Raw genomic sequence first — 4,638 nt, 5'->3', positions numbered from 1 at the left:
GAGAACGCCTGAGCCCGCCGCGCGGGCGGAGGAGGCGCCTTCCAGCCGCGCCGCTGCCCTTCGGCTCCGCTCGCTCGGGTCCTTCAGGCGTGCGCCGGGCGCCTCAGCGCCAGACACAATAGCGAGGCGGGGCGATCGCGGCGAGGCTCCCGCCCGCCGTTGGCGGCCATGGCGGCCTGCGGGCGTCGTGCAGCAGGGATGAGCCCGCGGAACAACGGGTGCCCACTGGGGAACGTGTTCTGCCGTGCTCCCGGTGGCATTGTGGCTCCGAATGCTGCCGGTTCTCCTGCCGGTGCCCTAGAGGCACGTCTCTGGTGGTGCCTGGCCGCTGGAAGCAATTGGCTCGTTGGTTTTTCAGACTAGGGTGCATATTTAATCCTTCTCCCTTCCTCAGTGCGTTTAATAAATCTCTGCGACCAGAGCTGACAACTGTTTGCTGAACCTTCCATGCCTACGGTTGGTGATTATTTCGGTATCAGTTTGGAGTGAGATGCTGTCTTTCTGTGCCTCCCCATTAAGGCAGTACGAAAACAACGCCAAGCAGGCTGGAAGCTAGGTGACATTGGAAACGCATTTGTCCTGTGATCGTTGTAAAGTTAAGGGATGCAGGACTAGGAATACAAGGCCCTAATACTCTACTTCCCCCAATTCCACTTTGTAAATGAAATTTTCAGTTGCAATTCCAGTTTAGGATTTTGTCTGTTTAATCCTGGATGCCCTGGGTTGTTTTCTTCTTAAAAAATGGGGGCCGTTCCTTGAACAACTGAGCCAACCTAATGGTTCTCCACATCAGAAAGGAGAGTTCTCTTTGCCCTTCCCATCCCCACCTGAGCCCTGTGTACAGTCACACAGCCCCAGTTCTGATTCTGGCTGCCTGTGAGTTAATTCAAGTAGGTCATCAGCAGAAAAGTGCTTTCTCTGACCTCATGCTTCAGCAGTTAATGCCTGAATAGTCAGATTTTTCTTCACGGCATCCATAAATACTGTTTCGTAGACTTCTCATGTATGTGTGTATTTTAAATAGCAGCTCAATGCTTTGCCATTTTATGATAGCTAATTTGCTTTCCAGATCACTGCATTTTGCATAACAGGTTATAAGACAAGTGTAATAAATCAGCTAACTCCACTTGAATAAATATACGTGTCTTCAGATATTGAAAGCCAGTGTCTTTTCACAACTCACCAAGAAGTTTTGGTTCATACCGCTATTAAGATTTGCTTTTTATGCAGTAACATATTTCTGCAAGCCCCATACCCAGCGGTTGAAATCACTTTTCCCCACTCACATTCTTTGTGAACACTGAAGCACACTGAGGCATTTTGACCATTAAATATAATACCTGAAAATATGAAGTTGTTTCACCCATTGCTATTCATTTCTTCTTATTACATTGCCATTGCAATTCTGGATAAGCTGTGGCAGCTCAGCAGCTTAGGAAAATCAGCCAAATCATAGGGAGCTTAACGTAGTTTGTACTCAAAGGCTGTATTTCTGAAGAACACAAATCTGCAAGAAAAGTAAAAAACAGTTGATGGAAGAATAGGTGGCAATAAATTTAAAAATGTCTTTCAGGTCAGAATAAAGATTTTGTCTGCCAATATAAGATATTTATTCTTATTGGGAAGGCACAAAAAAATAGCAAGTCTTCAGTCTCACAAAAAGGCTGAAAATACTGCTCCTGAGAGCAGTTATTACATGAGATTGCCCAAGCAATAATTATAAGACAATTACTGCATCAAAGCTCTTCATAATTACAGAGGATGTCTTTTTGTTAGCCAAAGACAGAACTCTATTGCTGCACTTACACACTAAAGCACAAATATAAACAAAGCATTATGTATGTATCTATACAGAACTGCAAAGGGACTTTCATACCAGACTGAAAAAATGACATTTGTAAAGTCAAGTCTAGGTGTCATCACCAGAAATGAAAAAATATTTAACTTAGTTATGTTCAGTAGTAATTTAAGATATATTGGTAATATGAGGTAAATTAAAAGACTGAATTTTAAGAGCATACAATCATTAGCCAATTGGGAGATTTACGATGATGTAGGGAAATAAGTAATAATTAAATAGCAATTTGATTACAAATTCAAAAATGACAAGATTCATGAACTTACTAACAGGATATTCTAAATTAATTTTTAATACATATGCACAGATGCAGAACATACAGAATACATACAGATATATACATACAGAATCACAAAGAATGGAAAAGACCTCCAACATCATCCCATCCAACAATCCACCTACCACCAGTATTCCCCCATTAAACCATATCCCTTAGTACCGCATCTAAATGTTTCTTGAACACCTCAGTGACATTGACTCAACCACCTCCCTGGGTAGTCCATTCCAGTGTCTGATCAGCCTTTCAGAGAAGAAAGGTTTCCTAATAACTAATCTAAACCTTCTCCTAGCACCACCTGATGCCATTCCCTCTAGTCCTGTCCCTATTTACGTGGAAGAAGAGGCCAACCCCCACCTTGCCCCAGCATCCTTTCAGGTAGGTCTCCCCGATCCTCCTCCAAACTGAACAATCCCAGTTCCCTTAGCTGCTCCTCATAAGACTTGTGCTCCATACTCCTCATAGCTTTGTTGACCTTCTAGACATTCTTCAGGACCTCAGCGTCTTTCCCAAACCCAACACAGTGCACAAGGTGCAGCCTCACCAAAACTGAGGTACAGACGGACAGTCTCTTCCTTGCTCCTGCTGGGAGCTCTCTTTCTGACACAAGCCAGAATACTATTGGCCTTCTTCATTAACAGGTGACTCATGTTTTAGTAAGCATCAACCAGCACTCCCAGGTCCATTTCTTCCACATAGTTCTCCAGCTTCTCTGCTCTAAGGCTGTAGTGCTGCTTAGGGTTGTTGTGGCCAAAGTGCAGGACACAGCATTTGGTCGTGTTGAACTTTATCCTGTTGGCCTCAGCCCAGAAATCCAGCATATCGAGATCCCTCTGAAGGAGAGGAGCTACCCTTAGGCAGATCAATGCTTCCTCTCAGTTTGATATCACCTACAAGCTTATTGAGGGCGTACTCAAGCCCCTCGTCAAGGTCATCAAAGATTTTAAACAGGAGATGTGCTGATACCAGTCCCTAGGGAACACAGCTTGTGACCCATCATTAGCTGGCTTTAACTCCATTCACCGCTGTAGCAGAAATGCTAAGTGATTGAGCACCTGGTGGGAAGGCAGGGCCAACCCAGGGGAGCTCCGGTGCATGCAATGCAATACACCTGAGTGACCGGTAGGGGAGGAGCCAGGATCCACCTCTTCCCAGACTTCATTTAAGCGTTGGCATTGGAGGTATGGGTATTTTGCTGGAGTTCCCTGTGTGCCTGAGACCACTGGAAGGTAAGTAGCTTCTTTCCTTTGTTTTTGTACTTATAGCTGTTGCCTTTGAGCAAATTTTCATTTGCTATAGACTGGCATCTTGCTGCTCTGCTCTCACTGTTGTGTTTTTTGTTGTGCTAGAACTGCTATTTTCTGGGCCCAGCTGTCCAGCTAGTGCTTTACTTAGCAGAGTGTTCCTGTCTAAGCCATAGGCTGCTAGTTTTTCTAGGCAAATACTGTAAGAAACTGTGCCAAAGGCTTTGCTGAAATTGGGGTAGAGTACAGCAGGAGCCTGTCCCTCACCTTCTAGATAGGTCACTCAATCATAGAAGGAGATCAGATTGGTTAAGCAGGATTGGCCTTTCATGCACCCTATGCTGTCTGGGCATGGTTCTTGAGCATGGATTACATGTATGTGCTTAAGCACACAGAAATATGTGGATCCAGTAAAATGTCTGAACACTCAGGCTAGTGAAGCAAATATGTGTTTATAGAATACATACCTAGGTAAGGAGGTGGATGGAAGAAGAATGAATTAGTTTAAGTGTAACATCTCTCTCTACTTGAATTTGGAGTAAATACTCACTGTATAACAGCATTCCTCAATGGGCTTTAATAAAAACTGGCTTGAAGTAGATGACTTTGTCTTGCCCCATCAGTAGACAGCCTTGAGCATCCGGTAATGCTAAGAGGTGTCCAACCCAGGGAAGATGCTGGTCACAGCTCACTGAAATCCAGGAGAACTGAAAGGGCCTTACTTTAGATTACTATTTATAGGGTCTGAGCTAATTGACTTTTGTCAGGTACTCTTCAAAACTAGCTCCTTTGGATGGCAAAATGTTCTGGTACTTTTCAGCAGCTGTGTTAGTACCAGAACTCATTGGATTTGCAAACTTCATATCACATTCCTTAGGCCATGACCCAGGTACAGATGTATGAGATTGTGTGGGGATTATTGTTCCTAGGAGACAGAAGGAGAAGTGGGAGCCAAGTACAATAAGGAGGTGCTTTAACGCTCTGGACTAAATTTGCAATTATTAGAGATATGTGCCCCCTCCTGCTTATCATTCATCTTCTTTGAATTAAGTTATGTGCCTTTGTGATTTGTATTGCTGCTAAATGAGCTGAAGCAAAAGTTCTTAGCTCCATCCACTGTGTAGCTCTTTTCATGGCACTTTAAAACCCAGTCAATGTAATTGATAGAAAGGCAGGTAGACAAAGGATGAAGAATTAGCTTTTACAGGTGTGCTTAGTTAAGGAGTAGACACAGGCAGCTGAATGTTTTGTTAATAAAC

General features: G+C 43.8%; 1 long non-coding RNA gene across 1 annotated transcript; it reads right to left on the bottom strand.

Moving 5' to 3' along the window:
- Window positions 1-1,354: 1,354 nt before the first annotated feature.
- LOC116216659 lies at window positions 1,355-3,185 on the bottom strand. Its single transcript, XR_004159872.1, has 2 exons — window positions 2,680-3,185; window positions 1,355-1,507 (listed from the first exon to the last, which is right to left on the bottom strand). It is a non-coding gene; the product is annotated as an uncharacterized LOC116216659 (long non-coding RNA).
- Between the last annotated feature and the right edge of the window lie 1,453 nt (window positions 3,186-4,638).

Source organism: Meleagris gallopavo, chromosome 5, assembly GCF_000146605.3.
Source record: "Meleagris gallopavo isolate NT-WF06-2002-E0010 breed Aviagen turkey brand Nicholas breeding stock chromosome 5, Turkey_5.1, whole genome shotgun sequence".
NCBI lineage: Eukaryota > Metazoa > Chordata > Aves > Galliformes > Phasianidae > Meleagris > Meleagris gallopavo.
The sequence above is the reverse complement of the archived record's forward strand: the minus strand, read 5'-3'. Positions and strand labels throughout refer to the sequence as shown.